Genomic DNA, 24,735 nt, shown 5'->3' on the forward strand with positions numbered 1-24,735 from the left:
TTCCTACAAAGTTCTCAGTCCTGCTTGCTCTTCCCTTCAGCACCTGTTGATTCTTCTCTGCTCAATGCTGTCCTAGTCATGAAACTCACTTTTTTCACCTCAATATGCATTATGGAAACAAACTACAAACAAAACAAAATCAAGATCATTCACTTGTCACAGATTTAATAGGAAGTTTGGGAAGACAGAGGGCTAACTTGTTGCAATGTCAACAACTCAACATTTAACACTAAACCGTCCACCTCCTACAAGCCTCTTTGGCACCCTACTATGTAGACAAACCTTTCTCTTATTTCTTTCTTCTTAACTTTCTTGTTTTGTTTTCTTGTCATTGTGGTTGTTGTTTTATCCTCTAACTTCTGTTTCTCAACTATACAGAGTAGTTTTACTGTCCCTTTCATATCCCTGGGTCCTTCCAACCATAACCTTCGGGCCTTGCTCTCCTCGAGAAGCAGTTTAAACAAGGAGTATATCACCCTAAAGAGGAATCCTGCTTCCAGCCATTAAAATAAAAATTGTGTTTATCCTCTGAAAGTAATTTTAATGATTAACATTTTCCAGCCAAACACTATCTCACTTAATTCTTACAACCATCCTCTGAGAAATATAGCACCATTATTTTGAGTTTAAAGAGAGGAAACAGGATTAGAGATATTATATAATTTGGCTATAAGCATTCATTCAGTAAGTGACAGAGCTAAATCTGTTCTGAGAATTGTCAAGTGCCAAAACCCAAGAGTGCTTTCCATTGTACTCTGATGACCCAAAGTGGGTTGAGAGTTTCTTGAGGGTGAACAGTAAATATATCAAGCTGAACCTTCAATAATATAATAAGGCAATGCATGGTGTCAGGAGTCTCAGAGCCTATATACTGAGACAGAGGTGCACACACAAGTTGACAGTCACCATCTGGGAGGATTGGGTGTCTCATTGGACTATGCAGAGGTTAACAGCAGGACTCCAAATTCTGACTTAATGACACTGCAAAGTTGGGCCTCATCCTTAAGGAGACAGAAGTACTTTATAGGTTTTTCAGGCAGATTTTCTAGCAGTGGGAAAGCATGAACTTTGAAACTAAGGAACATGGGCTGGTCACAAAAATAAGGTAAGGGAGCCACACGTTTCTGGGCCTCAAGGTGAAAAAAGAAAATGGCTTGGCTGTGTCAACTCATCCAATGGCTTTCAAATGAGTTTCTAATGCACAGAGGTGAGTGGAGAACATTAGATTTATCACAAATAATTTGCTGCTATTAATAAATTATGATTGTGAATTATTTTCTTCTTCATTTTTTTCTTTATTATTCTCATTCACACATAGTCCAGTATGCTTTCTTGAGGAGGAGAAAAAAAAGCTTATCATAGCACATTATCTGGCACATGATAGGTGTTCAATAAGTTTTTGGTAACTGAACATAAGTAAAACTTAATGCACTTCAAATTGCATCTAACCTACCACTTAGTTTACTTATCAGTGTTGTGTGTTGCCAACGTACTGGTGGGAAAATCTTAGCAAACAATGATCTGAGCTATAAGGGTTTTCCCTGATCAAGGCCACATTTTTTTTACTCTTTTCTTTTCTTTCTTTTATTCAGAAATAATTTTAAGCCTGCAGAAAAATTACAACAATAAAATAGTACAAAAGACATATACACCCAGATTCACTTACTGTTTACATTATATCTGGTTTGCTGTTTCTCTCTCCCAAACTGAACCACTTGAGGATGAGTTGTATGGATTAGAACTCTTTACCCCTGGGTATGTCAGTGTATTTTTTCCTTAGAGTAGGAATATTCTCGTACATAATCACAGACCAGTTATTAACTACAGTAAATTCTATATTGATATAAAACTTTATTCTAATCTAATATTTCTATTCTAATTTTTTTCAATAGGCCTACCAATATATTTTATAGCATTTTTTTTTCCCTCCATAACAGGATCCAGACTAGGGCAGGTAACATTTAATTGCCATGTCTCTTCAGCCTTCTTTCATCTAAAATATTTTTACAGATCCCTTTTTTTTCTTTAATGAGATTGACACTGGGGGAATACAGTCCTTCCCAACATTTTTAAATAGAGTTTCTTTTTTTTGAGTTTGTCTGATATTTCCTCATGATTGGATGCAGGTAATGCCTTCTTAGCCAGAATTCTATGTAGGTGGCTTTGTGTCTAAGAGCGTATCCCATTGGGAGGCATAGGACAACCATCTGTCTCACATTGATGATGTGCATTTGGTCATCTGCTCCAGATGTGGCCCATTTTCCCCATTTCATAGTAACTTATTTTCTTTCTTTCAAAATAATAAATTGAGTACATGGAGACATTTTTTAATACTATGCAAATATTCTGCTTTCTCCTGCAGTTGCCATCCATTACAAAATGATGTTTCCAACTTCAGCACTCTCTTTACATTTATTAGCCAGCACTCAGGATTCTACTGTTAGCAAGAACCCACCTGCCTGCCTTCCTTCTTTCTTTCCTCCCTCCCTCTCTCCCTATCATCTATCTATTATCTATCTATCTATCTATCTATCTATCTATCTATCTATCTATCTATGGTATTGAGTAAAGACTTACAGTTTTTTCAATGGTATAAATTCTTTAAGGTGCATAATTACCTCAGTGCTCAGATGGTCCCAGATTCCATCGATGGGCACCCCTTCAAGCTGGCTCTTATGTCTCTGTTTCACATCCCCATTATTTTGTTAGCATTTTCTTTCTTTCTGGTATAACAAAGTATTCTAGAGTCATCTTGTACCTGCAGTGCCTCGGGCCTGAATCAGTCATATTTTTTCAGAAACAATGGTTCCTTTCTGTGGGGAAGGATATTAGAAACAAAGATCTGGGAGCAAGTCTTGCCCACTAGACACATTTTAAAACCAGATAAGGTGGGATGTGGGGTGTCTTGGCTGCAAGGAGTGCTCAAGCGAGTATAGCTGTGAGGAGCGCAGAGCAGGAGAAGCAGGAGCAAAGGCAGCCTACTGCGTTCTGTTCTCAATAAAACGGGTGGAATGGAATGGTCAATTTTGATTGAACCTCACAGTTATTGCTGCCCTTTGATTCTTTCCAGCCTTGTGAGAGGTGTGTAATGTACATCCCATTGAACACATTCTCACAGCCAGTCCTGGGATGGAGGAGCTGTGGTGTTTTCATCTGCTGAAGTTATTTATGTAACCTCAGCTTTCCTCTTAGATTTAAATGCTGAAATAAATATTGAAAATGGGCCACTTGTGAATTGTGTAAAAGAGACTCATGTTCTTCGATAAAGCAAAGAAAAAATAAGTATGCATTATAAAAGGTAGTCTTCTGATTAGGCTAAATTTTTGGTTCCCATGCAGTGTGGGCTATTGGATTCAAAGAAGAATCTTCTCACATCCAAATCTCTGACTGCCCAGGGTGCTGTACTTCCCAGTTTATAATAGTACTAATGCAAAATTAGCAGTGGCATGTGTGTTGGGGGCTGAGGGAGGAATGCCAATTTAGTGAAGTGGTTAAAAGCAATCAAACTGACTGGAAGTTGATCCAAACTCCACCACTTCCTAGATATATCACATTGAATAAGTTATTTCACGGGCACCTGGGTGGCTCAGATGGTTAAGCGTCTGCCTTCGGCTCAGGTCATGATCTCAGGGTCCTGGGATCGAGTCCCGCATCGGGCTCTCTGCTCCTTGGGAGCCTGCTTCTCCCTCTGCCTCTCTCTCTCTCTCTCTGTCTTTCATGAATAAATAAATAAAATCTTTAAAAAAAATAAGTTATTTCACTTCTGGGCCTTAGTTTCATCATCTTTAAAATGTAGATAAGAATAATAATTTATGGGGTTTGTGTAAAGATGAAATGATATAATACATGTAAGGAACTTACAATGTTGCTTCAATAAATGGCAGCTATAATTATGTTAAACCGAGATTGGTTGTTGATAACTCAGTTATCACTCATTTATTTTTCTAACAATTAGCTTAGAAACCAAGTATGGACTGACTCCTGAGAAAATAGGTCATGATGGGCTAGGTGTAGTAGAAAAATGGGGAGGGAGAACAATGGAAAAAATTTCTTGAGAGAGACCCAGAGATAGATAGCATTTCTGGTGACAAATAATTTTTCAGGGAGAGTTCCCAAAAACAAGGAGACAAGAGAAAAGGCAGCTCGTGTGACCCCAAAAGGGGAAAAGGTACAAGAACAAGGAACAACTCTAATTTAAAGCTGTGTTCACAACCCTAAGCACAGTGCAACTTAAGATCATGGAAACTTAGAGCTGAAAGACACTTCTCCATGCGTTCACTCCGATATCCCGTACTGTGCTGAGATGCCACTATGACAACATCCCTGCGTGGCCATTCAAGGACAGGGACTAACCTACCTCACAAGGGAGAACAAAAAGCTCCAGCGTACAGAAAAAAAACAACAACCGTAGTTCTATTCGATTTAAAAAGCCCTCCATGATCCTGGTACTACCAGAGAGACATATTTCCCAAGAAGGTAAAAATAGAAGAACTGGATCTTGAAATATCAATAATTTCTCACCAAGAAGGGAAGAAGAAAGGCATTTCCAGCAGAGGAGACAACATGCATTGTGGAACAGAGGTGTGAAATTAGTTACCACAAAATAAGAAGTTGTGTATGGCTAAAATATTAAGTTTGCAATGGGAGATAAGAAGAGGTGTCAAGAACTTAGAATACATCATGTATACCCCTGTATCTCAATCTGCTCTAGAGGAAAAAAAGTTATAGGGTCCTAAAAATATGCCCACAGATCCCTAGGGAATTAGGAAACTAAAGTTTGTTCTATGTAAATGTCTCTCATAGCTTCCCTGTAAAAGAGAGATATTTGAAAACCCAGTGTTTAAAAACCATGATACTATGTTTGTATCTTCAAAAATATGTCTACACTACTTGTTTTGTGAAACATTGCTCTAGACAATGTGAGTCAGGAGAGGCCAGCAGGAAGTTGATATGATCCTCTCTATATGTCAACAAGGTACGAAGATAGTGGCCTTAGGAGAATACAGGATGATTAATCAGTGAGCCATTGGGGGGGAAAATAGATGGTGAGGGCTTGTTTTCGGGTAGGGAGACTGAGATGCAGATGAGTTGGTTGGAGTCTAGCAACTTTTGTATACTCTCGAGAATAGAGGATCAGGAGCTCTTGGTAGCCAAATGGGAGACAGACAGGTGAGCAACACATTAAGAATGGTTCTAAAACATCTCCCATCGATTTCTCATAATTGGTCCTTGTTTTGTCCTCTCAAGCTATACACCATTTAAAATCTAGTTTCTCTTCATATGATGGCTCTTCTAAAATAACTGCTATTATGATTCTCCAAAACTTTTCTTTTGGGCAGCCCTTCAACCCTATTTTATTGTGACTGCCAAACACGTCACTGGGAAGTATCTCACCTCTTCATTTGCTAGGATTTCTTGAGGAGCAGTTCAAGAAAGTAAAAAAAAAAAAAAAAAGAGCTCTGGGCTTTAATGAAAGAAAATGGAAGTTTTGACATTTTGAATGATATTTTATAGCAGTGTGCATATTTGAAGAGAAAGGCCAGCAGCCAGTCACAGTGAAGTCTCAAAGAATGACTGAGTTTTCAGTGTCTGTGCTTGAGAAATGGACTTTATTAGGACATCCAGAAATGATCACACAGGCTCAAAAACTAAATTCCATTGAGACCAACTGTATAAATCTTAATGCCAAGGAGATGGTTTCAGTGAGATGGGACATTCTAGTATGGGAAGGTTCCAGTCCTCTCCTGCACACCTTTACCTGTTCTGAGGGAATCAGAGAGCTGAACAGCTTGGTATAGATTGGTGTTCACTGACTCAGAACAGAGGCAAAAGGTTTTGAGAAGCTCAGAACAAGAAAACTTTTCCAAGCTTGGGATACTTAACTCCCCAGAAATACCACCTTGCCAACCCTATTGGTATTTGGATCAGGCAATGTTCCTGATCATAATAATAATAAAAATCTCTGTGTGGCAGACATTCTCATTTCTTACGTGTTACATTATTTAATCCTAACAACAGTCCTATGATATTTAACATTCATTGATCAAACTAAAGGACCATCTTAAGTAGTTATCCCAATGAGTTTAGAAATATTAAAGAGGACATGTACTGAATGGAGCACTGGGTGTTATACACAAACAATGAATCATGAAACACTACATCAAAAACTAATGATGTAATGTATGGTGATTAATATAACATAATAAAATAAAATAAAATTAATTAATTTTAAAAAAAGAAAGAAAACAGTGTGTCTCCTTCCAGTTGAGTGAGCTGATTCAACTCATTTGACTCAAAGGAGAGCTTTTTTTCTCTTTATTCCCAGTTCTCATGGAAAATAAGACCCTTCCAATAACATGTAGGGAATTCAAACAAGTATGCTGTGTATTATTCTACAAGTGGGTTTTCTTTGAATGTGCTTCTTTAATCAGGATACCTTTTTAAAAGGCTGAAATAAAATAAGGATTGCTATATTATGGAGAAGGCTTTGTGGATATATACGTATGCTTAAGAGATCTAGGGCAGAAGCTGTACTCAGCGTAGAGTTAATACTTATGAACTAGGTTCATAAACTATAAGTCAAACATAATTCCTATATATGAAATGCATGCTAAATTCTTAATAAGTGCCTTATTTCCCAAAGCAGAAAGGTGACAAGATCAGAATACATTTATTTTATCTGGCCGTTAGACACTCTCTAGCCAGGATGCAGTGATCGTCTGCTAGAAACTATGACTGTTTGAACATTACGGGGCATTTTAAATTTTGTGGAAACAGATTTCTTTAGACTGAGTGACATTGTTCAGACATCTGGGTAGTAGAAGCTTACAGTTTTATCTTTTTTTCAGAAAAAAATACCTTAAAAACAGAATAGTTTAGAGTGTGGGGATATTATTTCTTGATACTCAGTAAACTTTTAGCATAATGTGATAATGACATACCCCGAGATCTCTCTGTAAAAACAAAACAAAACAAAACAAAGCAAAACAAAACAAAATTGGCATGTTAGTCCTCATATATTTATACAGTTTTAAATAATTCTTCTGTTTTTACCCTCTCTGACTAGTTGTAATGCTATGCATATTGTCCTTGCCAAATGTGAATATTGAGAAAGTAAAGAAATTTATTTAAGTAATGCATCATCTTTGCTATGAATTAAGAGGTGCTGGTATTATGTACTGGCAAACACCATCTGGGAAAGCTACACAGGAGAGAGAGAAGAACTTCCCAGATCTCTATAAAGTGGATTGAAACACTGATTTTGAAGGCATATAGCAATATACTTGAGTATTCATTTTAATATTATGAGCATTCCTCATTTTTAAAATTTATTTAATAATGACCTGTTTAGGCTATCGTGAGAATATACACACACCTAGCTCCTATTATATACACATGTTTCCTTTTCTCTACTCCTGTCTTTGTAATTTTCAATAGTTGTCTCAACTTCCTTTATAATTTAGTAAGCTATTAGTCCTCATGATATGTATTTATTCATAATAGATAGCTTTTATTTATTTTTTCATCATTTGAATTCACTGTCAAAAATGGCTGTTTGCTGAAGGATCATCTTTTTTTCCATTTAAAGTCACAGAAAATATTTAAGGAGCAAAATAATAATGCACCTGTTCTAAATGGAGAGTCAGGCATTAGACATAAGGAAATTGCACTTCCTGGGGACAAATCTTGAGGAAAATGCCAGCACTCATTAGTAATAAACACTGCAAAGAAAAATCAGGATTCTGTTTGTATACATTTATTTATTTAACAAATACGAGTTGAGAGACTTCAGGATATGAAAGACAAAGTAACTATGTCTCATGTAGGACTGCCTTGTAATCTTCTACAGTGGTAAGTCTAAAATTTTTTGGCTTCAGTATCTATCTACAACTCTTACAAAGTATGGAGAACTCCAATAAGACTTTGTTTATGTGGGTTATATCTATAGCTACTTACCGTTTTTAAAACTAAAACTAAAAAAATATTTGAAAATATTTAATTCATTAAAATAACAAAAATTATTCCTTACATGCATATAAATAACATAATTAAACGTATTTTCAAAAAAATAGAAAGTAGCATGCTACGGCTTTATATTCTTGCAAAAAAAAAAGGAAGACATCTGGATTCTATGTCTGCCTCTACACTCAATGGTATTATGATACAGTGTTTGGTTGAAAACCTTGAAGAAAACCCAGCCTCGCACACATATAAAATTAGAATAAGGAGAAGTATTTTTAAAAAAAAAAATATTTTCTGATAATTGTGGATCTTAATTTTTTTGCACACCCAAACTTGTCAAGTAGTAATTTCTTAAAAGTTGAGTTACACTGTCAAATCTGAAGCCATATAAGTGAACTTTTTGTACTTGTTACATTAAAATCTATTAAAATCTATCTTACATTATGAGTGGATTTTCCCCCATATTTATTTTGTAATATCAAGCACAGATCATTTGTAAAATATTGGTTCACTGGGACTTGTAGATCTTTCAAATTTTGAAATATCTCTAATATATCAAAAAGTCACATTCATTAATATCACCAATAATCTCATCAGAAATGTCGGAAGGTATTGAGAATCTCTTGAGCTTACAGTGATGGAATCAAATTTTTCAAAATTCTGATTTTTGCTTGAAAACTCAAATTTTATCATGGGCAAAAAATTGTCATCAGGTGTTTTTTTTTTTAAGATTTATTTATTTATTTGAGAGAGAGAGAGTGGGGGGGGAGGGGCCAAGGAGAGGGAGAGAATCTCAAGCAGACTACCCCCTGAGCATGGGGCCCAATGTGGGACTCCATCCCAGAACCCCGAGATCATGACCTGAGCTTAAACCAAGAATCAGAGGCTTAACTGACTCGACTAAGCCACCCAGGCACCCCCATCAGTTGTTTTCTTTTAAGTGACATACTTATTTTGTTCAATTTCCAGAAAATGTCTGCCAAATGCCTAAGTCTGAATAACCAGAGTTTATGTCTCAGTTGTGCATTCAGGTAGAAATGGATTCCATTAAAAGCATGGTTATTTCAGTTCTCAATATAATGGCACAACTGCTTTTCTTCTAGATAACCATCATACTTAAGAGTGCAGCAAAAGTATTACATATGTATGTCCCATTCTGGCTTCTCTAGGTTACTAGAGCAGAACTTTGGTCTCTGATACACTCCCAATCCTGCTTCTGTTCTATGGCCCAGCACTAATCACTCACTCTGTGTGGGTATCTTAGAAGAAATCATTGTGCAAAAACAATGGACTTTTAAGAAGACCCAAAATAAAGAAGAATCACAGTCAATAAACTAATAAAAGTACATAGACTTCCACTTCTGGGAAAGTGGAGTATATATACATTTCCCTATTTCCCTCTCTAAGTACAACTAAAATCTCTGTATATTGTACATAAAACAGAATAATATAAATGGTGAAGGTAAGGCAGACTTGCCTGTGACCTCTTGCATGGTAAGGAGACCCTTGTGCTTTCTTTTTGCCTCATATATCCAAGATCTAGAGCTGAAGAAGCCTGGAAATAGTAAGAGGTATAGAAAAACAAACAAACAAACTAAGGGCAACAAAACATTTGCTCTCTTTAGCCAAAAGAAATAGGGAAGAAAGCTTTTAGGCAATAACCACTATACTCCAAACAATGAAAATACAAAAAAAAAAAAAAAGGAAAAAAGGAAAGGAAAGAAAAGAAAAGAAAAGAATACTTTGTGGTAGAATCCCCACCCCTGTCAGTAAATGTTAGTTGGGATGACTAGACCTCCATCATTATCAGACTAACAGTGTATCCCAATCCCCTGCTTGCATGGTGTCAGAGAAGTCTGAGTAAGAAGCAGAGATATCCATCCCAGCCAGGCAGTAAGGAGCCATTCCCACTACTTACATGGAGACCATACAGGGGACCTGCACTTCCACACCTACCTGGCAGTAAAAAGGTGACACTCCTTCTCTGCTGGATTGGTGTCGAAAGAGACTTATGGAGAGGCAGGGCCTCTACTACTACCCAGTGATACTGAGGCCATCCAATCTGTGGTGTTAGTGGAAGCCAAGTAGGAAGCAGTCATGAGGCATTCCCACCTCTCAGAGCCAGGAAGTATAGAGGCTTCCTGGAGAATAGGTCAAGTGGGGAAGCTGGACTTCTATCACAACCCCCCTCAACAGTTATGAGGCAATGTTTTGTTTCCCCGTCCCTTGCTGGACTTGAGTTAGAGAAGACCAGTTAAAACAGATTTTAATAAGATCCAGAGTTTCAAAACTTAATACCCAAAATGTTTAGGTTTCAAACAAAAATCATCACACTGAGAAAATCTCATGCTTGAATGAAAAAGACCATCAGTAGACAGTAACATTGAGATGACAGAGAGGGTCATCATATAATGATAAATGAGTCATTCTACCAAGAAGATATAGCAATCCTAAATATGTATGCACCAAAAATGGAGCTCCAAAATATATGGAGCAAAAGCTGATAAAACTGAAAGGAAAATAGACAAATCCACAATCATAGTTGGAGAATTTAATAATCCTTTCTCAACAATTGATAAGACTTGACAGAATATCTACAAAAATATAGAGGAACTCACAGCACCATCAACCAAAAGGATCTGATTGATATTTATAGAACACTTCACCCAACAACAAAAGAATAAACATTCTTTTTGAGTGCCCACAAAACATATACTAAGATAGACTATATCCTAGACCATAAAACAAACCTCAACAAATTTAAAAGAATTGAAATCATACTGATTGTGTTCTTTTACCAAAATGAAATTAAACTAGAAATCAATAACATTAACAGGAAAATATCATTAAAAAAAAAAAGGATAGAAAGAAAACCACAGCCCAACATCCCTTATGCAAGGTTAATTCAATATGTGTCTTACATCTTGACTCTTACATGGACAATATCTTGGCTGTAATATTATATTATAGTTTTTCAAGGTGATACCATTGGGGGAAATTAAAGGACACATGAAATCTCTCATTATTTTTTATAATTGCATGTGAATCTACAATTATCTGAAAATTGCAATTTTAATTTTAAAATGACAAAACCAAGATACAAACAAAAAATTTTTAGGCCAATATTTGAAATTTACTTTTAAATAGATGGATGAGATAAAAGACCCTAATATTGAGTCTTTTTTGGTCAAGCAATTGACGATAGTTTTGTGTATTGGCATTTATTCATAAATCAAGAGATGCAATGTGTAGCGCTATCCAAGATGATATTACAGTTATTGATATATGGGAAAGTAGGCTTAGGGAAAACATAATATAGATTTTATTCTAAATGTCACATTCCACAAATAGCTATTATCACTTTCTTTCCTGATAGTTTGAGATTAATAGAATTATTGCCCCAGAGAATAAAGTAATTTCCCAATAACTGGTATACAACTCACCTGAATTTATAGATTATTTACAGAGAATTTCCTTAAATATACCTCATAGTTTTAGTAGACCAAGAACTACCTGCATCTCTAATTTTGCGAATACCTCTAAAACGTCTTTATTAATCTTAAGAACCATCCTTAGATATCCTTGCCTTGTTTTGATTTATACAAACAACATTAACGTTTACTTTTTATTTTATAGTCATATTTTATGGAAGAATAAGTTTCCATACAAATTCGTAATAGCTACTGTTTATGTTATAGTAAAGTTAGAACAGAAACATTTTAATGAGGCAATGGCCAAGCAGGTGACTAGCTTAGCTCACTGGTTAAGAAAAAGCCTTGGTCCTATTTTAAGTCTTGCAGTCATCAGATTCCTGGTTTGAAGAAAAATGTTAAAAGTTATATGTCATTAGCTTTGGGAATCTGATGTACATAGTCTAAACAATCTATGAAATAAGCAATCTATTTTTCCTTTGAAGAGATATGTAAATAGTAGGATAAATAGAAAAGTTGATTATTAGACTAAAGTATTTGGGAAATATAGATGATGCATACCTTTTTTTTTTTTAAAGATTTTATTTATTTATTTGAGAGAGAGAGAATGAGAGACAGAGAGCACAAGAGGGAAGAGGGCAGAGGGAGAAGCAGACCCCCTGCTGAGCAGGGAGCCCGATGTGGGACTCGATCCTGGGACTCCAGGATCATGACCTGAGCCGAAGGCAGTCGCTTAACCAACTGAGCCACCCAGGGACCGATGCATACCTTTTTTAACACATCCTAGAATAAGGAATCTGAGAAGTTCTACAATATAGAAAGCTGTTTTGATTTGTTTAACTAGAAAAACTTCTGACTAATTTGACCATAGATCCTATTCATTACCATCACCTTTTATCTTTTATTTCTCCAAATACTCTTTAAACTCTTTTGGCTTATAAATTTCAAACACTGGCCTAAAATTAAAATGTTACACCTACAAATAAGAAGGGTTAACTCTAGTCTCCATCTTTTTAGAGCCAATCAATTTCATGCCAGAGATTATGAATAATTATCCTTTCCTTCTTTACTGTTAAGTTTAAGAGGATCAAAGTGATTATTTATTCTCAAACTATTCCAAGAAATAGAAAAGGAAGGAAAACTTCCAAATTCATTCTATGAGGCCAACATTACCCTGACATCAAAACCAGATAAAGATGCCACTAAAAAAGAGAACTACAGGCCAATATCCCTGATGAACACAGATGCAAAAATTCTCAGTAAAATAGTAGCAAACTGAATCCAACAATATAAAATCAATCACTATCAAGTGGGATTTATTCCTGGGTTTTGCAAATCAATAACATGATCATATTAATAACAGAAAGGATAAAAAATCACATAATCATTTCAATAGCTTCAGAAAGGCATTTGACAAAGTACAACATCCATTCAAGAAGGTAGGTTTAGAGGGAACATACCTCAACATAATAAAGGCCATAAGACAAACCAACAGCTAATGTCCTCCTCATTGGGAAAAAACTGAGAGCTTTTCCACTAAGGTCAGGAATGAGACAGGGATGTCCACTCTCATCATTGTTATTTAACATAGTACTGGAAGTCCTAACCACAGCAATCAGACAACAGAAAGAGATAAAAGACATCCAAGTTAACAAGGAAGAAATGAAACTTTCACTATTTGCCGATGACATGATTCTCTACGTAGAAAACTCAAAAGACTCCACCAAAAAACTGCTAGAACTGTTACACAAATTCAGTAAGGTTGCAGGATACAAAATCAATGTACAGAAATCTGTTGTATTTCTATACACCAATAATGAAGCAGCAAAAAGGGCAATTAAGGAATCAATCCCATTTACTATTGCACCAAAACCCATCAAATACCGAGAAATACTAATCAAAGAGGTGAAAGACCTGTACTCTGAAAACTATAACACTGATGAAAGAAATTCAAGATGACACAAAGAAATGGAAAGACATAATATGCTCATGGGTCGGAAGAACAAAAATTGTTAAGATGGCTATACTACCCAAAGCAATCTACACATTTAACATAATCCCTATCAAGATACCACCAGCATTCTTCACAGAGCTAGAACAAAAATCCTAAAATTTGTATGGACCCACAAAAGGCCCTGAATAGCCAAAGCAACCTTGAAAAAGAAGAGTGAAGCTGGAGGCATCACAAGCCCAGACTTCAAGTTATATGACAAAGATGTGGTGATCAAGACAGTATGGTACTGGCACAAAAATTGACACATAGATCAATGGAACAGAAGAGAGAACCCAGAAATGAACCCACAACTATACAGTCAATTAATCTTCGACAAAGCAGGAAAACATATCCAATGGGAAAAAGACAGTCTCTTCAACAAATGGTGCTGGGAAAACTGGACAGTAACATGCAGAAGAATGAAACTAGACAGCAGGATCCAGGAGAAAACATGTGAAGTAGAAGACTGTTTACAATGCCAAGTATGTGTGAGTAAAAACTATCAAGGTCTTTTAAAAAATTCATTAAGGTTGTTGCTTGCACAACTCTAGGGACACCATCCACTTTTTATTGTATTGTGCTCCAGAGAAGGAAATTATAAAATATAATCTAAATGGTACTCCCTAGGGTTGTACATTTTTATTATGCTAACTTTAAAAAACTAATAGCTAACATTTATTGAGAGGTTACTAAATGGTAGGTACTTTAGTAAACGATTTTTCTCCCTTTTATCAACCTTATCCTAAGTGCTAAGTTTTATTTATTATCTCCATTTTATGTATTAAAAAAAAGTATGTCAGAAAGGCAAAGTCATCTGCTTATAGCAACATAGATCATAAATGGCAGAGCAGGAATCCAAAGTCAATACTGAATTCTGAGCCCCTAATCTCAATGGGAAATGCTTAGAAACTTGACAAGTATAACTACCATCCTTGAAGAAAGATCTCTAGAACTCATGACATGAGACAATGGGTAAGCTATTTACATTCACATAGCACATCTGTTTCATCTACAAAATGGAGGTAATATTTCTGTACTATCTATCCCTTAGTGTTCATGTGAGTATCAAATAAGAAATGTTTGTTAAATGTGGGAAGCCTCTGTTATACCACAATGAAGAAAATCTTTTTAAAGATTTATTCATAGTTTTTGAATTCTATTATCTTTCTATCAATAACTGTAACCCAAACTATATTTATTTTTCTTTTTCATCCTTCAGTAAATTCAGAATCTTGTGACAGTGGCCTCACAGTAGGTGACTTATCAATAGAAGCTTTGAACGTTTATGAACTTGGAATTATCACTTTAGTGTTTAAGTAGATAAGAATATACTGATAAAAAGGATTAGTTTTATAGGCAGAAATACTTGAAATTTGGTAATTAATAAGGATAAGAAGCCAAAAGCAACTATGCTCTAAGTATTCCTTCCAAGATTCCACCGGTCATTAATTCTATAAGATATTGCTGAGTTAATCTATTTATTTCTCCTTCTCTTTGTTAGGGCTCATTTTAAAATATTGTAAGAAAGAAAACCCAAATAATGCGGCTTAAAAGGGACAGATTTTTTTTGCTATCATGAAACCACAACAGAAGTAGATAATCCAGGATTGGTAGTGCAATTCTACCATCCTCAACTCCCAACATCTGTTTCTAAATCTTCATTTTAATATCTTCATCTTAATCAGCAAGAAGAGCACAAAGTGGAAAGAGGAATGCGTGCCCATTTTCCTTTAAAGGCACACGTTAGAAGTGTCTCTCATCAATTCTGTTTTATCCCTATGGTCAAACAGACATGGCCACACTTAGCTCTAAATGACAACTGAAAAATGTCATCTCCAGCTAGTGGCCATGTGCCCCACTACATTTAGGATACTTATTATTAGGAAAAGGAAGAGAACTAGTACTGGTGAAAAAAATAGCAGTTTCTGTTACAATCCCTTTCCCTAGTGTTTGTTGAAATAATTTCCTTAGTGTTTGTTGTAAAATGAACATCAAGTATGTTCTGTCTACTATGTTTCATGTAAGACAACAGTAAATCTGTAGTGGTAAGTGAAGTACCAAAATATTCTTTTACTCCAGACCTTTCGAGTTATTAAACTTGGAGAATTTATTATATAATTTAGGAAATTAGAGTAACGTGCTAGAATGCACGGACCAAATGTTTGTGTCCCCTCCAAATTCATATGTTGAAACCTTCCCCCTCTATGTGAAGTGTTAGAAGGTGGGCCTTTGGGATTTAATGAGGATTAGATGAGGTGATGAGAATAGAGCCCTCATGAATAGGATTAGTGTCCTTATAAGAGTCACAACAGAGCTTGTTTCCCTCCTCCGCTCTCTGCCCTGTGAAGAGACAACCAGAAGCCAGTAGTTTGCAGCCTGGGAGAGGGCCTTCACCAAAACATGACCATGCTGGCACCCTCATCTTACAGCCTCCAGAACCATAAGAAGTAAATTTCTGTTGTTGATAAGCCACCTAGTCTATGATACTTTGTTATAGTAGCTCACACTGACTAAGACGTAAGAGCCATAACAAACAAAGCCCCAAATCTTAGTGGTCTAACCTAATAAAAATTGATTGATTACTTGCTCACACCAAGTCCAGTTTGGATGTTAATAGTTGGTGAGTAGCCTTTCATGTGGCTATTTTAGTGACTCTACTCTCCCTCAGCTCTCTGATGGATATTCTTCACGTTCCTAGGAGACAAGAGAAGAAGGTGTTTGGAGGGTTCTAAGGGAAGAATATATAAGTCAAGCCTGGGAGTGGTCTACCTACCTTCTGCCCGTGTTTCATTGGCCACAGTTCATTCACAGGGCCACACCTAAATAGGAGGTTGGTTGTACATCCAGGAATTTGAAGAAATAGGTTTTGTGAATACATTGAAAGGCTATGTATTGAATCTTTCTCTTTGAGTCTTTTCAATTTTTTCCTCTCTAGGATTTAGTAATTGCTGGGGGTTTTAGTTTTGGGCTCATATTGAAACCTCAATTCTTAATTTACCTGTTCTCACTTGTCATTGCTTTCTTCCTCCCACCGAACTTTCTACAATATTTTCCCACTTGACCCCATTTTCCACCAAGTAGAAAAAGGCCATGAAATTCTGTTTTCCCTAGCCATTATATAGTCTTCTTTCCCAGTGGCATTTCTCAAAATGTATCCCATGATCAATGGATGAATAATTATTTCTATTAATATGTTTTTTTCAAATGAAGAATCACCTCTCTCTTCTTTCCTAACATCTACTATTATCTCCCCATGCAGAGCAACGCCATAACTATTTTTCATACAAGCTGTTCGGGCCTTTCCCTATATGCAATTAATTATTGCGTCAGGAAAATATTGAGAGAATGGCCTATTCAATAAAAACATAAGAGCCAGATTCAGAGCCATGATCCATCTCATGCCATCATAAACCTAGGAACATTAGGGGCACATTCTAAAAACTTTAACTGATTTTATTTTTTTTAGCTTAACTGATTTTAAAATTATGCTAGCAACTGGAGTTACATGTTTTATTTTTATTATTTTTTAATTTTTTAAAAGATTTTATTTATTTATTTGTCAGAGAGAGAGATAGAGAGAGAGCAGGAGGAGGGGGAGCGGCAGGCAGAGGGAGAGGCAGACTCCCTGCTGAGCAGGGAACCCAATGCAGGACTCGATCCCAGGACCCTGGGATCATGACTTGAGCTGAAGGCAGAAGCTTAACCAACTGAGCCACCCAGGCGTCCCTGGAGTTACATGTTTTAAAAAGAGAAATAAATGTCATGTATTTATTTATTCAACAAATATTTATAAAGCATCTACTGTGTGCAGTACACTAGGCATGACTCGTGAATATGATGCAGGTCCTTCTCTCTTGGAACTTACAGTCTAATTAAGAATTGGACCATGAATACGTAAATATAATCCAAAGATAATAAATTATTAAGAAGAGGGAAGTATAAGTGTTATTAAATAGAGGGACCCAACCAAGTGTTTATTGTTAGAGAAACTCTGTTTGAGGATCTGATATTCTCAAGGATGAGTTGGAGTAGGTCAGGTAAAGTACAAAGAATAAAAAAGGGGAAAATTACAAATTCTTTCCAATATCCTAACAAAATAGTCTTATAAATTCTCAGAGAGTCCTTATAATTAATAACAACTGCTGGTGTCAATATAGCTCTACTTTTTCACTTCTTAAAAACTTTTCAGATCCATTATCTTAATTGCTCCTCTCAAAAGATTTTATACCATCTTTATCATTACACTTATTTTGGAAATGAGGGAACTGAGATTCAGAATAACTTGACAAGGTCACACAGATAATAGGTAGCAAAATCGGATCATCAACAGGCGAGGTCATGTCTCCAAGTCTTTCAAATAGAGAGATGAAGTTTTAGAGGAAATAGAGAGTAGAGGTTAAGAATCAAACAGCCTGGGTTAAAATCCTGATACTGTCACTTATAGCCAGATGATTCTTGGTAAGTTTAACCTGTCTTTACTTGAAGTCCTCTATTTACAAAGTGAGGATAATCACAATACCTACCTTGTGTGATATTACATGGGTTAATATTTATAAATGACTTAGAACAGTCTCTGTAATGGAAAAATTTTAATATATAATAAAGTCACTGACTTGCATGCTGATGCACAGTCTTATTTTCTAGCTCCACATACAAACCAAATTCTAAACAATGGAGTGGACTAGTATTTTAGATCTCCAGTGGACAAAAATTATTCCAGAAAAGTATTAGTCCTAAACTGAGTTGACATCCAAAGCATTAACAACATGATAATACTTTCTACTTAAAATGACTTTTAAAATCAACATCTGAGATGCAATTAAACCCTTCTACAAACTTTTGAAATTCAGTAAGGGAATTCAATTTGACAGAAACAAACATGGGGCTTAAGGAGGTGAACATCTGGCCTTATATAATGGTGGCACTTCCAAAAAATTCCAGCCTTCTCTGTGTTTTACAACAGGAATCTGATTGATCCAGCTGACTGTAAACCGTTTGAAGTCCTGTGATAGGAAGCTTGTAAAGTACTCATCCAGAAAAAAGAGGGAGAGTGGGAACCACCATGATAGGGCCTTCTCAATCTTGAAAGAGAATATTATGGAAAACTGGACTGGATCAGATGCCTCAGCTTTTTCATTGAAAAGAATTAAGGGAAACAAGCATACTGCTGGGACTGGAAAAGATGTGTTGTTATCTCAATGATTTTATATTTTAGTACAACTGATAGCTCTATATCAACTAAGAGTAACAGAATGACTAAGAGCAGAGCTTTGAAATCTGGTAGATAATTAACCCAAATCCTGACTCTGCCTCTTACCACTTGATTGACTTTGGATAAACCACCACACTTTTTTGCATCTTAGTTTTCCCACCTGAAAGTTGGCTTGATGATATCTTCTTTACAGAGTTACTATGAGGATCAAGTTGCATAAAAACATAAGGAATCACTTAGCCTAGTGCCTACCACACAGAAGTTGAAAGTGTTGTAATAGCAAAAACCTTTGTTGCCTAGTGGTAACTAAGTAGTAACAAAGGCAAGTAAAATATATGAATCATGTTTCCATTTATAATTAAACTGTGAAGAGGAAGCTTTGCCATATGCAAGCACAAGCCTCTAGTTGAAATTGAAGGTTGAAAATGCAAACACACTTGTGAAAGATTTGAACATATTTTCAAGTGATTTTAATCAAAGTCATCTTAAAAATAATTACCCTGGTACAGCATAGGGAATATAGTCAAAAGTACTGTAATACTTTTGTACAGTGAGAAATGGTAGCTACACTTGTGATGAGCACAGCATAACATATATTTGTGAATTGCTATGCTGAATCACCGAAACTGATGTCACATTGAATGTCAACTATACTTCAATTAAAAAACATATTACCCTTGATTTAACATAAGTAGAATCTTTATTAATTTTGCTTCCCTACAACTAACTTTATTTGGTGCTAATTTTTTTTCATCCATGGCATATGTATGCTCTCATACATTCATAGCAATAATTCCTACACACAAATTTATAGATAAGAAAGAAAGAATGGCATAAGGGGAAGAACACAGGATTTAGAATGAGAAGATTGAAGAGATAGTTTTGGCATTAGCCACTCAAAAGACATGTGACCTTTAATGTCACCTAGATGCCACAACCTCTGCATTTGCACTAGAAGCATGGTGGTACCTATTCTAACTCCCCTACATGAGGAACATCCAGGATTGTGTTGGAGCTGACTCATATCCGCTATGAGAGCTGACACCATCTTTTCTCCACTCTTTACTCAAAGACATTAAGTTGGTACCTTGAAATTAACAATCGTGGGAATATTTACACCCTGAAAATTGACAGAGGTTACAAAACAACATATTCTGCCCCTGCCCCGCGTTTCCCTTCTAAGATCTGGTTATTAATCTTTTGCTAACACACTACTGGGAATGTCAAATGAGAAAATGTGCCTGAAAGTGCCTGAAAATTTTGTAGTTGCAAACTATAAAATATAATGCAAACATGTTAAAATATTCATTATTGAAAGTCATAGATATATAGGGAATCTGTGACTTGTATATGAAAATATCACTAAATGATCTTGCTTAATTAAAAAGCAAGGCATAAGTAAGATAGTAGGACACATTTAAATCATTTGACTTGTATTTTATAGAATTGCCCTATTAAATCAAGCTGGAATGACAGAATGTTATATAGAACCTTTGCAGGGTGACTAACCATCTCTGTTTGCCTAGGATTATGGGGTTTCCCAGGACAAGGATTAGCTATATAATTTGCAAGGCCCAATGCAAAATGAAAATATGGAACACCTTGTTCAAAAAATATTAAGAAATTCTAGATAGCAACAGCAGAGCGTTAAACCAAGTATGGGCAGTTCTGGGTGAGGAACACTCAGTTGCATGCTTATGAAACCTGTCCTACCTATGACACAAGATTTTCAGTGCTAAAACCAGAACAGCATGGGACAAAAGGGACTAAGATGGTTGGTTACTGTACTTTTGCTTTGAAAATAGTTAGCATTAGCATTAATATACCATCAAAGTTTTAGCGTACCCAGTGAAATATACCAAATGCACCAACTATTATCAATTCAGTCATACGTGAAGAACAGGGAAGAGAATACAGCTTGAATAACACATTGTCTATAAAGATCTTTGCTTGTTTCAGTCTGTACAATTTGGTGAACTAAATGACTGTACTGTGTGGTTCAACATTCCTGTCTTGCCAAACACACAAATCTAATCTTGGAATATAGAAAGCCATTATAAAATTTTACCTTAAAGTAAGTTTCAGACAAATTTTAAATGAAGAAATGGACAATTATCCTTGATGTATAAGATCATTTTATAGATGTGTCCATAAACTGGAGATAAGATCTAAGAAATGCTAAAAAAAATCACTGGATGATGTAAATTATATGTGTTGTGTATTTATAACATGTATGTAAAGAAAATAATCACATATGTGTATGCACATACACAACACACACACACACTGAGGTTACTAACAGGAGAAATTAGTCTGATACTGAAAACAATAAATTTAAAGTGATGACACATGAAATAATTCTGTTGCTCTCTTTTATTGAGTTTATGGAGATGACTATGACTAATTATCCATAGTCTTTGTACAAGCAACGAAAATAATTAAAACAGTGGTTCTCAAACTTTAGTGTGCATTAGAATTGCCTGGAAGACTTGTTGATGTAAATGGTAAATCTCACTGATTTCTGATTCAATAGTTCTCTGGAGGGCTAGAGTATTTGCATTTCTGACAAATTTATAAGTTAATGCTGCTGGCTCTGGGGCCATATTTTTGAGAACCATGGAATTTGTTGAGCATTTGTGACCTTAACCATCCATCTAATAATTATATGGTAGAAGCAATAACCCACTGCTACATTTGTTTCATTGCTCCATTCCCTGTTGTTGAAGGAATTTCCAGAGTCAAATTAAAAAGTATTTTCTAATAAACATAAATGCTAATTAATTCCATTTATGACTGTAGAGCTAGTACTTTATTTGAGAAAGCTTGAAATTGGATTGAAAGTTAATGCTTCCATTATACCTAGGGACCTGCTTAGAGCCAAGATCTTTTTTTTTTTTTTTTTTTTGATCTGCAATATTATATTTCTGGTGCAAGTATTTTAAATTATAAACCTTTTTAAAGTACTCAGCCATCAAATACAACCCTTAAATTCATTGTGTATAACCTTGTGGGGCTATGCTCTTCATAGTTCCTGAATTAAGTTGCACATTAGGAGACTAATTAGAGGGAATGTACACAGGGGGCCTGACAGTCACTTTGCTTCAATTTTCAGATGCACTAACATACACTTGTCTATCTTTTTGCTTTCTTTTCTCCATTTATATCACTGAAACTCTAAGAAATATTAAAAGAGGTTTGAGATGTACTGAAAATAAAATTAAATCAAATAAATGTACTCTGTTCTGAAGATTAAATATGTACTTTTTCACATTTCAAAATCTACTAGGCATGATGAAGTGTATCATCTATAACCCATCTTCCTAGAAAGGAGCATACGGAATTAAATAAGATAATATGCATAAAAATGCCCATTCAGTACCTGCCACGTAGTAGTTGCTAAATTTTTTTAAACATCATTTTCAAGGGTACACGTCGGAACAGTTATCAGCATGAAAATATTTTATCTTTTTTTTTTTTTTTTTAAGAGAGAGAGCATGAGTACGGAGGGAGCAGAGGAAGAAGGTGAGAGAGAATCTCGAGCAGGCTTTGCTCTGAGCATTGCTCAATCTCACAACCCTGAGATCGTGACCTGAGCTGAAGTCAAGAGTCCGAGGCTTAACTGACTGGGCCACCCGGGTGCCCCAACAAGAAAATATTTTAAGGCAGAAGTGTGTGGTGTGTGACTTTTAAAGGCAGAAGCATTTTTGGACTTCCAGAATATAGGAGGAGAAAATTTCAAGTGAAGGGAATAATACATTCAGAGGTAAAGTTTTTAAACTGTGAGCTCAGGTTTGGAGGATGGAAAGCAATTTATCCTAAATCAGTGAATTTCAACCCTGGTTGCACATTAGAATCACTTAGGTGTTTTTAAAACTCCAAGTGCCTGAGCACCACTCTATACCAATTAAATCTGAATCTCCAGGGGTTGGAGAGAGGCTTCAATATTAAAAAGCAAACAAACAAACAGAAAAACTCTCCAGAGTACTATTGGGGAGGAAACAAAAGAGAAAAGCCATAGATTGACGAGCTGAAGTTTTGTATTGTTAGGATCAGCCAGAACTGTGGTCATTAATTTCCCAGAGGAATGCAGCACGCAGACATGAAGGCCTAACCCAGAGTGCGTTGGGCAACCCTCACTTCCCTTCCCGAAGAACTGGCAGCCATTTTGGTGTCTGCGACTGCTAACAAGGTCCCTGCTGGCTTACTGGACTTCCCATCCTGGGGAATCCTTGGACAAGAGTGAAGCAGTCACGCATTCTGCATCATGCTGTTAATACAAGTAAACAGCGAGCTCATAAATTCACTTGATAGTCTACAGGAAAAAGAGGCTTCCGAGGTGAATCAGCAAGTCAGCACAGATACAACCCAACTGCAGTATACCAAAAATCACAGGTTTGAAACCAGTCAGAGCTATCTTCGATTCCCTGATTCCCTCCATGACTAGCTTGAATTTAGATGTGTTAAGTAATAGACGTGTTAACTTCTATATAAAATTAATTTTCTCATCTGTAAATTGGGACAATGATACTATTTATATCACAGGTAGCCCAGGGATTCAAATGAGATCAGGTACATAAGAGATATTTCAAGAGCTTCATGTATAAACTGTTTTTATTTGGAGCCTAGAATTTCCTTTTTGACCTGCTCTTCCAAAAGAGAATTAAAATCTCAGCAAGAGAACCTACTGATATTGGTGTAATCCTTTCTTATTTTTCCAAGGGGATTTAGCGGCCAAAAAATGAATTGTGTGAAGTAAAATAGAAAATCTTTATTCATATTTTCATACTATTCACGTCCATGACATTTCCTCTATTTTTCTCTTAACAAGCAGCAGAGTAGAGCACTTTGAGGGTCCCTTAAGATTTTATGGAGAGAAATGTATCTTTCCTATTCCCAGTCTCTGTAGAATGGGTTAAGTGAAGGATCTAAACATATTTTATATTTGGTTTTCTTTTAAATACAACGATTTGAGAGTCTCTGTCTTTGTGGAAAATCAAAGCAAAAGATTTGGTCCCTACTTTGGAGGCATTTCCATTCTGTTTGAAGAAAGAAGATATGCACAGTTCATTTAAAAGAGTTAATATAAAAAGATTATCTATATTAATAATCTAGTACCTATCACAAAGAGGTTGGGTATTTGTTCAACCTGTATCTTTGAACTATTTCTGAGCATGTATCACAATAGTCTGACAAACTCTATGTGCCTCTTATTCAGATGTCCTTTCTTAATAACATTGGAGGCTTTCCCAGGTGCAGTATCTGGCAATTAGGCCAAAGAAGTGAGTAAAGAAATACTAAGCCTTGCTGAGACCAGTGATAGAAATGCAGTCCTACTTTCTAAGATCATCCTAACGTTGGATGAGGGCAAGCAGCAGGCAGGGTCTGTAGAGCAATGGAGTTTAGGAAGGGGAGAGGTGTCTGGTGATGGGATGGGTCCTGATGGTGGGTAGTTGTGGCAAAAGAGACTTTTCTGCAGTGGGAGTTCATCATATTCTTGGCTAGTAGCTTTCATGATGAGTACCCATTGATCAAATGCAATGAGCTGATAGAAATGGTAGGTACTACTCACGAAGCATCTATTTTGTGCCAGATTCTGCCTCACACCTGCTATCAAAATTATTCCTCATCAGAATCCAGATGGGCATTAATTATTCCCTCTCTTACCAATGAAGAAACTGAGGCTCAAAAAAGATAGCTATCACCAAAAGCTGTATGTTTGGTGAGTAACAGAATTTAAAGTCAGGTCTGCAGAGCTCTAAAAATCTTTTCTCTATGGCAGTAACTTCACACTGGGATAGACACACTACTGCAGGCTCACTAAGACTTTCTACAGGATACCTGGTACAGAATATGTCAAGGAAATTTATTTCCAGGTCCTCCTCCCAAGTATATTTTTCTTTTTCTTTTTCTTTTTTTTAATTTATTTATTTGACAGAGAGAGCAAGCGCACACAAGCAGGGGGAGAGGGAGAGGGAAAAGCAGGCTCCCCACTGAGCAGGGAGCCCGATGTTGGATTTCATCCCAGGACCCCGGGATCATGACCTGAGCCAAAGGCAGATGCTTAACCGAATGAGCCACCCAGGCGCCCCCCAATTATATTTTTCTAAAATGAATCTTGAATGGGAAAGTTCCTGAAG

General features: G+C 36.1%; 1 protein-coding gene across 2 annotated transcripts in view; it reads left to right on the forward strand.

The window, feature by feature from the left end:
- The window catches only part of TYR (tyrosinase), a 96,196-nt gene that overhangs the window by 10,169 nt on the left and 61,292 nt on the right, over positions 1–24,735 (forward strand). The gene's annotated exons all lie outside the window — the stretch shown is intronic.

Source organism: Neomonachus schauinslandi, chromosome 11 (assembly GCF_002201575.2).
Source record: "Neomonachus schauinslandi chromosome 11, ASM220157v2, whole genome shotgun sequence".
NCBI lineage: Eukaryota > Metazoa > Chordata > Mammalia > Carnivora > Phocidae > Neomonachus > Neomonachus schauinslandi.